The sequence below is a fragment of the Myxine glutinosa genome, chromosome 4 (genome assembly GCF_964187855.1).
Source record: "Myxine glutinosa chromosome 4, kmMyxGlut1.1, whole genome shotgun sequence".
In the NCBI taxonomy this organism is placed as follows: domain Eukaryota; kingdom Metazoa; phylum Chordata; class Myxini; order Myxiniformes; family Myxinidae; genus Myxine; species Myxine glutinosa.
In genome coordinates, this window is record NC_136264.1 from 83,788,204 (window position 1) to 83,801,123 (window position 12,920).

At 45.9% G+C, this 12,920-nt stretch overlaps 1 protein-coding gene across 7 annotated transcripts in view; it reads left to right on the forward strand.

Annotated features, from left to right (window-relative positions):
- Positions 1-12,920, forward strand: part of LOC137414125 (F-box/WD repeat-containing protein 9) — an 80,376-nt gene that overhangs the window by 27,345 nt on the left and 40,111 nt on the right. The gene's annotated exons all lie outside the window — the stretch shown is intronic.

The window sequence follows — 12,920 nt, forward strand, 5'->3', positions numbered from 1 at the left end:
GTTTCAGCCTCAATAGTTAGTTCAGACTGTAATAGTTCAGTCTGGAGGGCAACATCAAAGAAATTAACAAGAGGATGCTGTTTGAAACATACATGGGTGTTCAAAACATTTTAGAAATGAGGTTCGAACAGTAATCCAAGATACACCAATTATTTAAAAAAAAAAAGTTTTATATGCACAGTATAACGATACTAGTGGGGTCACCCGTGGGAATCCCACGGGCATGGACGTGTGTGACATTTGGACATCTTGATTTAGATGCTGCACATTAAATTTTACAAAATGGTTACTGGCAATTCATCAGATCCAGAAATGGTGTAATGAACACAATTTATTTATTTCACATAATATGTGCAGTGACTCCTCACTCCTCTCCACCTGACACTCTCCTCTCTCCACCCTCACGCCTCTCCAATCCCACTCCTCTTCCTCCTCCTCACACTCCCCGCCAATACCTCCTCACACACCTCTCCAATACTTCCTCACACACCTCTCCAATCCCTCTCCAAGCCTGGTGTTGGGCTAGCGGCTAGGGTGCCAGCTTAGGATCCAAGGATCCTGGGTTCGCATCCCGGTCGATTGCTGAATTAACGCCAGGGGGGTTGACTCAGCCTGTCATCCTTCTGAGGTCGGCTAATTGAGTACCAGTTCACTGGTAATTCCCTGCTTGTTGTAAAAAGTCGACAAAAAGGGTTGGCGTCAGGAAGGGCATCCGGCCGTAAAACATTGCTTCAAAAAGGGGACCAAAAAACAACAACAACCACGGTCCCAAAAAAAGGCCAACCCCCGCTTTGCGGGGAAAAATGGCCTCTAAAGGTGGTTTTTTTTTTGGTTTTTTTTTTAACACGTCTCCAATCCCTCACTCTTCTCCAATTTCTCGCTCCTCTCCAACCCCTAGCCCCTCACTCCCCAACCCCTAGCTCCTCGCTCTCCAATCCTTAGCTCCTCGCTCTCCAACCCCTAGCTCCTCGCTCTCCAATCCCTAGCTCCTCGCTCTCCAACCCCTAGCTCCTCACTCTCCAACCCCTAGCTCCCCACTCTCCAACCCCTCGCTCCTCGCTCTCCAACCCCTAGCTCCTCACTCTCCAACCGCTAGCTCCTCGCTCTCCAACCCCTAGCTCCTCGCTCTCCAACCCCTCGCTCCTCGCTCTCCAACCCCTCGCTCCTCGCTCTCCAACACCGAGCTCCTCGCTCTCCAACCCCTAGCTCCTCGCTCTCCAACCCCTCGCTCCTCGCTCTCCAACCCCTCGCTCCTCGCTCTCCAACCCCTAGCCTCTCGCTCTCCAACCCCTAGCTCCTCGCTCTCCAACCCCTCGCTCCTCACTCTCCAACCCCTAGCTCCTCGCTCTCCAACCCCTAGCTCCTCGCTCTCCAACCCCTAGCTCCTCGCTCTCCAACCGCTCGCTCCTCGCTCTCCAACCGCTCGCTCCTCGCTCTCCAACCCCTTGCTCCTCGCCCTCCAACCCCTAGCTCCTCGCTCTCCAACACCTAGCTCCTCGCTCTCCAACACCTAGCTCCTCGCTCATCCAACCCCTAGCTCCTCGCTCTCCAACCCCTAGCTCCTCGCTCTCCAACCCCTCGCTCCTCGCTCTCCAGCCCCTCGCTTCCAACCCCTCGCTCCTCGCTCTCCAACTCCTCGCTCCTCACTCTACAAGCCCTCGCCCCTCACTCTCCAACCCCTCGCTCCTCACTATCCAACTCCTCGCTCCTCGCTCCTCTCCCGTCTCATTCATTTTGGAAAAGGAAGTTTCCACACAACGCATGAACTGTCACGATCCTCAAGAGGAAGTGTCTCGTAATCATCAAATGACAAGTAAATTACATTGTGAAAATTAAAGATTTCAAATAAACCTACTTAAAGTGTATGCGCACATAACTAATAAAAAAAAAACGAATAAATATCTCTCGGTAATTTCCTGAAACATATTTTAGTTTTTACTTCCGGATAATAATGTTGAATGAAATAAGAACGAAGAAATATGTCGTTTTGTGATGGCTGTCATCAAAAGTAAAAGTAATATATCTTAACGGAAAAGAAAAAGCGAATTTTTAATGTATGTCGACATTTTCAAAGACTGTTATTTTAGGCGGTGTATTTTCGTGTATCATCGTGGCGCGATTTAAAAAAATATATCTCTGCATTTTCCCGTGTGTGCGTGAATGTTCTCAATTATTTCCGACACCGAGTCTAAAACCATCGATAAAAATTAAATCAGATGGTGAATTCGAGATAAAATCGTGAGGGTGACTCAATGAATGGGCTTTATTTTACAGGCCTTTGAGAATTCATTTCGTTCTATAAACGGAAATTTTGATGGGATTCTCTTCCCGTTTTTTTTTTTCAACAGAGACTAAAACTATGTTAGCGACTGTTAAAAATGAAATGATATATCGAATTAGAGTTGAAATAAACCTGTGAGAGAGAGAAAGACAGCACGGGCCTAACTAAACAGGCCTCGAAGCTATTCGAGTTAATAAAATGGTGGATATTTGTTTCCATGAAGCCTCTCCCAGAATGGGTGGAGCTACTGTCTAAACGGAGTAAGCCACACCCACAGACAGACAGACAGACAGAATCACCGTAGCCTATTATAATATAGATGTAATCAATTAGAAAAAAAAATCACACCTGTGTCCAAAGGAAGTGGGTTCAGTTTGGCATTTTTAATATGAAATGGGCAAGGCCTAGAAATGAACGAAATCCTTTAGAATTACCTTGTAGAACCCCTTAGAATTACCCTTTAGAACCCTTTATAACCCATTAGAATTACCTTTTAGAGTTACCCTTTAGATCCCATAAGAATTACCTTTTAGAATTACCCTTCAGATCCCCTTATAATTACCCTTTAGAACCCATTGAACCCATTTGCATTACCTTTTAGAACCCTTTCAAATTACCCTTTCGAATTGAATGAAATGAATGAATGAATGAATGATCGTTTTAAGGCCATTTCCCCCGCTAGAGCGGTGGTTAGCCAGAGCGCTAGAGCGGGAGTTTTTTTTTTAGAATTACCCTTTAGAATTACCTTTTAGAACCCTTTAGAATTACCCTTTAGAACCCTTTAGAATTACCTTTAAAACCCTTTAGAATAGCCCTTTAAAACCCTTTAGAATTACCCTTTTGAATCCTTTAGAATTACCCTTTTGAATCCTTTAGAATTACCCTTTAGAATTGCCTTTTAGAAGCCTTTATAATTGTCTTTTAGAAGCCTTTAGAATTGCCCTTTATAACCCTTTAGAATTACCCTTTAAAACCCTTTAGAATTATCCTTTATAACCCTCAGAATTAAACACAGTGGGTTAATAGGTTCTTCTTACTTTTGATAGACAGATAAATGGATGGATGGAAGGAAGGACATAGCCTAATATTGAAACGGCTTCGCCGCTTAAAAACGAAGTAGAGCAAGAAAGAGCAATCAGAGATTGCAGACCCTTGCCAGGCCGGGTTTTCAGTGGTTTTGAAGGCTTTTGTAGTAAAACAAATATGGCGGTCGAACCTCGTTACCGATGGTGTCCTCTTTTTTTTTTTCTCCACCAATTTATCCCTCGATGATGCTCAATAAATTTCATCTTGATCGGATGAAGTTTTGTACTTGTCGAATTATGACGTCATAATGGAGGCACCTATGACATCATCATTAACATATGTTATTCCACATGGAGAGTTATTTACAATGAGCCATGTCTCAATTTTTTCAATGCAGTGCTTTCGGAGATAGAGGTGCAATTTTTTTCGGTTTTTCAAAGATGGTGGCTGAACCACGTGACTGATTACGTCATAATTTTTTTTTTTAATCCACTGTAATTAATTGACCGTAATTGACCATAAATTACGTGACCGAACGTAATTTTTTTTTATCCACGTCATTTTTTATCCACAGCGCTTTCGGAGATATAGAGGTGCAATTTTTTGGGTTTTTTCCCAAGATGGCGTACCACGTGACCTATGACATCATAATTATCATTAAAAAAATCTTTGGTGGAGTTGCACTTATGGTGAAAATTTGATGTCTGTCAGACCAACAGTTGCAGAGAAAATCATATTTATTCTGTGCGGACAGACAAACAGAGACAAACAAACAAACAAACGGACTCAAATGCAATACCCTCTCCTCCGGCGAGGGTAATTAGGAAAGCAAGATGGTGGCAGCTCAGGGTTTCTGTGCTTGTAAGTTATCCTCGTCTGTTGGTTTTGAAACCTGTATGCCTTTAATCATGCTATAATCATACTTGTCTAGCTGCTGTCTGGATATAAATCGACTTGTGGGTGGGTGTCTGTTTGACTTGTATGCCCTCTTAAATCGCTGGATGGAATGAGTTGAAATTTGGTGGTTGTACTTGGACTGTGGTTCTACTTGCCGCTAAATGCCAACTTACAATGGCAAGCTTGGAAAGACAAATATAAATATTTCAGAGGCATGCATAGAGATAGACAGTGACAACAGAGTGGGAAAAACGAGATCTTTTTTAAAAGATCGGAGAGATCACAGGAAAGTTTAGGTCTACGATTGGGGTCCTTGAAGGGGAAGCCAAACACAATTATTTTTTTCTGAACACCATTGAACATCATTAATCATGGTCTAATTTGAAGGGAAGAAATATTGTATTTTTTTGCCAATCACAAAGTGCTGAAAAAGGCCTAAGGTGTCGATTTTAAAATTTTGCCAGTGATGTCACACTCATAATCCACCTTGATCCTAGTGGTGGTTTACATAGAGAAATGGTGTATTTCGAGCTTGGATTCCGATACTGATTCCATCTTGATGAGCATCTCTGAAGGTTCTCAGTGTTGTTACGGCCAAGGGTTTCGTAGTCGACTATGACGGAGAGCCTTGGTTACTCCCGGAGTACCACACCCGAGGCCACCAAGTGTGGATAACTCAGCGATCTGGTTGGTTGCTAGTCAACCGCGAATGCCAATTAGTTGACCAGATCCCCCAGGGTCCTCCGTATAATTACCGTTTACTTGGGGCTAACGTGGTTTTCTAACCGGGTTTCGTCCCCTTGATGAGTGCTGATCTTATCTTAAGTTTTCACGAGATGCAGCTGAGCGGAACTGCTAGTCCACACCAGATATAGTTTGGAGCCAATCTGTGGGAACTGAAACGTCCCACCTAACCACTAGTATGGGCTATGCTAAACCAATGAGAGAAATGACATACACAGGCAGATTGGAAATATAAGTGTATTGGGGGTAATTATTTACAGGGGAGCAAAGAAAGGTATGTGGTACATTTAACAATTGGTGTTTATTCACAACGTAGTACAGCAGGGCACAATACAGCATTTATGTGGCGCGGCATAAAATGAACAATAAGGGTGTATGTGTGCTGCGATATTTACAAAGCAAAAGAGACACAGTGCAGAGTTGACCCATCTAATTATCCCACCTATTACAATCTTACTAATACAACATTGATGCCAATTCAGAATCACACTGGCAGAGTGAGAGAGAGAGATCGAGGTTGGTCCGTCCTTTACCTCACAGCGCAAGGACCATCATGTCTTTCGTCTCCCTGTGCCATGGAATGGGGAAAATAATTGGTTGAGCTCTTTTTGTTATGGACTGGGTAATTGCTGCTCTCGGCTTTTGCTAGCAATTGCTGGTCTGCTCCTGGCTCTCGATCGGGGTCAGCACCCTCGTCAGCTCGTTCACTTCCTTGTCTGGAACTCAGCTCTCCGCCAAACTTGTAGATTTCTTGTTGTACCCAAACAGGCTGTCTTCGTAACTAACCAAAATCGTGAACCGTGGACCAGACCCTAACCTGTAGACTTGTACACTCAGACCCATGCACCATAGACTAGACCCAGACTCACTGATGACTGCACATCAGATTTTTATGTGAAAAAATAAAAAATATTTTTTCACATAAAACGGCTTTTTTGCGCGCAAAAAAATTATTTTGCTATTTTCTGAGAAAAAAAAAATTTCTCCCTTTTTCGGGAAAAATAAAATAAAATGCCCTTTTTGGTCGAAAATGTGTGGCAACGCTAAAAAAAATTAGGGAATTTTTCGAAATTTTTAACTGCGATCGAAATTTTAACTGCGATCGATCTCAAAAACAAAACGTTGCGTCCACTTGCGTGCATTGCGTCCCCAGCGTGTACAGCAGTGAGGCGGTGTACTACAGTGAGAGAGTGTACACAAAGTGTGAACAAGTCTCCTATCAAGATGAGTGCTGCTCTTCATGACAAGTGGCTGAAGGAATTCAACGCTGGCGGCGATGGGGCCACCTTCAAGTACGTGTCGAGTGACACGGCTTTCTGTCGAGCTTGTGAAAAGACTTTCCGGGCGAAGCAGAAGTCTGAGCTGGCCCAACATGTCCGAGGAGACTGCCACAAGAGCAACTTGGCCTTGAAGAAGAAGAGGACGGTCACGCAAGCCACCATGGAGGACTTTGGTGGCGGAAAGAGGCACAAGTGCGACGTTGTGGCTAAGGAGCTGTGCCAGGCCATGCTGGCCGCTGGCATCCCATGGTCGAAATTGGAAAACCCTGCCCTCCGGTCGTTCCTGGAGAAGCACATCACTCTCCAGATCCCCGATGAAAGCTGGATTCGAAAGCACTACCTCGACAAGTGCTACGATGAGGCCTTGGCGGGGATCCGTGCCGACCTCGGACAGCAGCCCATCTGGCTGTCCGTCGACGAGACGACCGATTCGGCAGGCCGATATGTGGCCAACATCATCGCGGGACGCTTGTCCAAGGAGGGGTACTTTCGTCCCCACCTCGTCCAGTGCATGTTTCTGGAGAAGACCAACTCCGGGGAGATCGTGCGCGCAATCAATGACATGCTGCGCTATCTTTGGCCTGATTTCAAGCCGGAGTGCCTCAAGGTCCTCGTCAGCGACGCCGCGGCCTATATGATCAAGGCCGGCCATGCCCTGACGGAACTCTTCCCGGACTTGCTGCATGTGACTTGCATTGCCCATGCGCTCCACCGTGTCTGCGAGACAGTCCGAGAAATGTTCAAGGACATCAACGACCTGATTGCCACGATGAAGAAGGTGTTCGTCAAAGCCCCGTCGCGTGTTGTCCTTTGGAGGGAGCAGCAGCCCAATCTTTCTCTCCCCCCGGAGCCCATTCTGACTCGGTGGGGGACGTGGATCGACGCCGCGGTGTTTTACGCCGAGCACTGCGAGGCCGTCAAGGACATTGTGGACCAGCTGAACGATGACGACGCGATGGCAATCCGGAGTGCCAAGGACCTGTTCGGAAAGGCGGACATCAAGCTCAGTTTGGTCTTCTTAAATGCCCACGTGTCGTTCATCCCGAAGATCCTCAAGCAGCTGGAGGAGGCCGGCATGGAGCTGGCCAAGGCCTTCCAGCTCCTTGATCAGGCCAAGGAGGAGCTCAAAAAGATCCGAGGCTGCCGTAAGGAGATCCTGCTCACCAAGTTCAAGGCGGTGCTGCAGCGCAATCCCGACATTGGTGTGCTGAGGACAGTGGCTTTGATCCTGGATGGAGATCAGCACGGATCTGAGGTTGGTGTGCCGGCTGGAGTCAAGCTTGCCGACATCTCCCTCTTGAGGTACTGCCCCATCGTCAGCGTCGACGTGGAAAGGTCCTTCTCCGTCTACAGAAACGTCCTCACCGACCGCCGACACCGCCTCACCAAGGAGAACATTACCAAGATAATGATTTCAAACACCTACTTTAACCGTTCCTAAAAGGGTCTTGTCAATTTCTTCTAGTCCTCTACTGATCAAACAATGCGGTTGCAATAAAGGTACCTGAATGTCATTTTTTACCTGTTTGCTAGCCCAGAGTGCTTAATGTTGTGCAGGAAAAAGCTTACCATTTTTTGTTCTTTTTTTGACTGATTTCTGAAAAACTTGGTAATAATAAAAAATGAATAAAACGGGGGAAAAAAATATTTCGGGATTTTTTCACATAAAAAAAATATATTTCCGCTTTTCAAAACATAAAAGGCCTATTTTCTTAACATAAAAATCCGTAGTCTACTGATGACTGCCTTTTATCTGTATGGAGAGGGGAGGGGCTAGGCGGGAGTTGGGGTTAATGCCCCGCCTCTTCCAGGCATGGCTGCCGGGGGACAAGGTTCATGCGCCGCCTCGTTTAGCCCTATCGTGGCATGCCCTTGCTGATGTGGCATACCCAGGCGAGCCTCTTGCTGACGTCATTCTCAGCAAGAGTGTTTTGCTGTGCAGTGGTGTTTGAGCTTGGCCATGGTTCTGAGCTCCCCACTTAACATTGGGCGGACGTATCTTTCTGCACGTTTGTGGTGCAAATATGCGCTAGGAACTCAAATGGTATGGCAGGCAAGCGGAGGGTCGTGGCTGTTTGTAGGAAGTTACAGGGAAGTTAGTGCACCTTTGCACTTCCTGTCATTGGGACTTGAAGATGGTGGTACAAGATGCGTCAATGCCGGTATCTCCCTCGTATCGCTCAGCTGCTGCTGGCAGTTTTGAAGGTAAAGGCAGGGTCATGGGTATTTGCAGCAGTTGTGTGGTGAAAATCTTGTATCTGTGGGATGGTGGGCAGTCGGGATTGAGCAGGGGTAGTTGAGCATGGTGGTTAATAAAAGTGTGAGGTGGATTGCTATTTCTTGTGGCAGAGGAAGGTAGTTGTGTTGTGGTGGTGCAGAGATTGTTTGTAGGTTGATTGCGGTTAGTGGTGGTTGATGCCGTTACTTATAGTGGTGGTGACCGTTGGGAATTGCGTTTTTGGTGCGATGATTTGCACAGGGATTTGCACAGGGATTCAAATGCGTTTTTGGTGCGATGTGCAAATGAGCTCTCCTTCTGCTACTTTCCTCTGTTGTTCCCCCTTCACCGTGAATTGAGGAAGTTAGCGCTTTGGTTATAAAGAGAAAGAGAGGAAATCCCTAACTAATCCTACACAACGCATTGCCCTTGAAACCCACGACACAGAAGGGAGAACTATCTGAACATTTAATAAGGAAACGACTAACTCGGGAACCTGTATGTTGTTTGCCATTGCTTTGGGGGAGGGGGGGGGGGGGAGTGAGGGGTTCTGGCTCACAGAACCACAACAGTATGTTGAAACTGATCAGTGGGATTTTGAAGTCGAAATCGAAACTATTTCAGGGGAATTATGAAACCTCATCATTGTGAGTCATATGTGAGTGATTCAGACGTTTTTTTACATTCAATTGACGGTTTATCAGGGATTTTGTATTAATTGATAAATCGGTTATACTACTCCAGAAGAAATATGGCACGAACCGGCATGGGCACGATACAGCACAAATATGACACAGCACAGCATGGACACCTCCCAGGCACACTCGGACACAGCCGACAAAATGGGTGACAAATGCTTTGTCCACCATCTCAGGCTGACTCGGTGTCCTGTATGTTACAGGATCGTCCCGTTTCATACTTTCCCGGGATGCCATGTGTCTGTGGGCATGCTGTATCATGTCCCACAATCGTGTCTGTGCTGTTTCTGTGTCGATGTCCCACCCCAGTGGAGAGGGAAGGGGGTGTTGGGTGAGGTGGTTGAGAAGTGAGGTGAGATGGGTCACCGTCAGGCCACCCACAATGCAGGTGTTTGATTCACTGCTCAAATCGCCCGTGCACAAGTGCTGGTAGCTCGGTAAAGATGGTCTTGCAGTTTTGAGCGACGGTTATTTATTTCGCTTCTGCTTAATTGGCATCTTCTTTCAATTGTGGGAGATGACCACAAAATCTAACCATCTCTGTTGTTTCATAACGGTGTTCTATAAAATGTTCCGAACACAAATGCAAACATTTTGTAGGTCCGTTCCACACTCGGGTATTTCGGACAAATCCCGTCCAATTTCTGCCAAGTTTAGGGTCTTTCGGCCATTGGTGTAGCATGAAATCATCTCAGTTTAGATTACTACAACCAAAGGATGCATCGACTAGGCATATTTGTGGAAAATTGACAGTTATTCGCCGCTTGAGAGAAATCGTACTGTGAAGTTTGAGTTAAATCGTAGACAGTATGAATATGCCGGTCGACTTCTGAGAGTGATGTAATGGCTAAGCATGAAGAAGAAGAAGATTTCGACTTTTAATCGCAAAATTACCTACTTTATAAATTGCAAATCGGAAAAGACATCTATTTTGTAGGGTATCAAGGGATAGATTAGCGTTGACGTGCTCTGAGCGTTTGGCTTTGCCTTTAAGAGTAGAACAGGAAAAAATCTGATAGAATAAACACAGGTGAAAGAAAGATAGAAAGACTATACTGAAACTCTATCGGAACGAGATAGCAATATGATGGCAGCCTTCGAATAAACAGAATATGAGCAAGAACCAATAGTGATAGAATGTGATGTACATAGAGTGGCAGAAGGCGAAGGGTACGGGAGCAGAAACAGCAGAGCATGAAAGTTATAAGGCAGCCAGGAAGGCTGCAAAGAAAGAGGTAGCAAAGGCGCAGGAGGCATGTAGGAAAATGTTCGGAGAACGCTTGGATTCGGAAGAGGGTCAGAAAGCAGTATTCAGGATTGCAAAGCAGATAGCGAAAGAGAGGTGTGATGTGATGGGGGTGAGTTGCTTGAAGGATGAAGTGGGACAAATCGTTGTCGACCCAGATGGAATTAAAGGAAGATGGAAAAGATATATGGAAATGCTGTTGAATACAGAGAATGAATGGGATGGCAACATAGAGAGTAACCCTGTTTTAGGACCGGCAGAGAAGATAACTGAGAAGGAAGTTGAGGAAGCGATAAAAGCAATGAAGGGTAGAAAGGCGGGAGGGCCGACGGGAGTTGTGGGAGATATGTTGATGGCAGCAGGAAGTTGGGGTGTGAAGAGAATGACAGAGATCTGTAATCTGGTGGTGAAAGAAGGCCGCATTCCCGTGGATTGGGAACTGAGTACCTTCGTCCCTCTATACAAGGGGAAAGGTGACCCTCTGGAGTGTGGCTCGTACCGAGCGATAAAGTTATTGGAGCATGGAATGAAGGTATTGGAAAGGGTGTTGGAGAGGAGGATAAGGAAGAAAGTGAAGATCGACGAAATGCAGTTTGGATTTATGGCAGGAAGAGGAACGACAGACGCGCTTTTCATTGTGAGGCAGTTGCAGGAGAAGTACATGGAGAAGAGGAAAATGTTGTTTCTTGGGTTTGTTGATCTGGAGAAAGCATTCGATAGGGTTCCACGCAAAGTATTGACATGGGCATTGAGGAAGTTAGGAGTGGAGGAATGGTTGATCAGAGTAGTGATGGCAATGTACAAAAGAGCGCGCACAGCTGTAAGGACGAAGGACGGGAACAGTGGTGAGTTTGAGGTGAAGGTGGGAGTGCATCAGGGGTCGGTACTAAGTCCACTACTATTTGTAGCTGTGATGGAGGTGCTGGCTCAGAATGTAAAGGAGGGTTTACCGTGGGAGTTGTTGTATGCCGAAGATCTGGTGTTGATTGCGGAAAGTATGGATGGACTGAAGGAAAAGATGAACAAGTGGAAGGAATGTATGGAGACAAAAGGTCTGAAGGTGAATATCGGAAAGACGAAGGGGTAAAGCATGTGGTGAGGTGGAAAGAACTGGGAAGTGGCCCTGTGCTGTGTGTAGGAAGGGTGTCGGAGTGAACTCCATTCAATGTACAATGTGCGCTGAGTGGGTTCATCAAAAATGTAGTGGTCTGAGAGGGTCATTAACCAGTGTGGCAGCTACATTCAAATGTAAGGTGTGCACAGAGGGAGCTGCAGATGGAGGAAATGCTGAGTTGGATCTTGGAGATGGCGTGAAGCTGGAAAGTGTGAAAACATTTTGCTACCTCGGAGACATGCTGAATAGAGAAGGTGGATCAGACTCGGCAACGGTTGCTTGAGTGAGATGTGCATGGAAGAAGTTTCGGGAACTGAGTGGCATGCTGATGATGAGGGGAGTGTCGTTGAAGCTGAAGGGAAAGGTGTATGCTGCATGTGTGAGAAGTGTTTTGATTTATGGGAGCGAGACATGGGTAATGAACGTAGAGCAGCAACGAAGGTTGGAAAGGGTGGAAATGCGAATGGTTCGATGGATGTGCAGAGTATCGTTGAGAGAGAGGAAGACAAATGATGAATTGCGAAAGATGATGGGAATAGAGCCTGTGATTGATGCTGTGAAGAGGAACAGGTTGAGATGGTTTGGTCATGTGTTGAGGAAGGATGAAAGTGACTGGTTGAGAAGAGTGATGGAAATGAATGTCGAAGGAAGTAGAGGACGGGGAAGACCGAGAAAGACTTGGCTAAAGATGGTGGAAGAAGAAATGCGGGCAAGGGGGTTAACAAGGAGAGATGCAGAAAATAGGGCAAAATGGAGAAGATTGTCATGGGGACCGCAAGGCTAACCCCCGCTCTGGTCGGGAAAATGGCCTTTCAAATGTATGTTGTTGTTTGTTGTTGTACATAGAGTTCTGAAAAAAACTGGCAAATGCAAATGCAAAAGCACTAAGTGCCACTGAAATTGCAATATAATTTTTAAAGATGGTTGGGGAGGTGCATTCAAAATTTAACAGCTATCTGTACACATCTGGAGCAAGATTGTATGGCCTTAAAGGTGGAAGCAGTCTTCACACCATTGCTAAAGAAAGAGGATCCCCGAGAATATTCAAATAACCAAACAATTGTCTTTATTTCACATGCCAGCACGATTTTGCATGCCTTTCCAACTCGCAATCCCACGAGATATGCGGAAACGATATGTGATCATGAGCGGGTCATGATGGCCTGTCACATTTGCCTGTCCAACTTGCAATCCCACAAGATATGCAAGAAAGACATGTGACTGCAGGGAGACCGTAGCAGAGGCCAGGGAGGTCGGTGCAGAGCCCATAAAAGGGTGTAGTAGAGCCTATGGAAATGGTAGCACCATCATTATTGAATGCCTCATAGGTGGAGCATGCCACGGGATGCAGCGTTGAAGAGAACATGGGGGCTGTTATTGCAGTAGAGACCACATGGTGAGTAGTGTGTTTAGCCC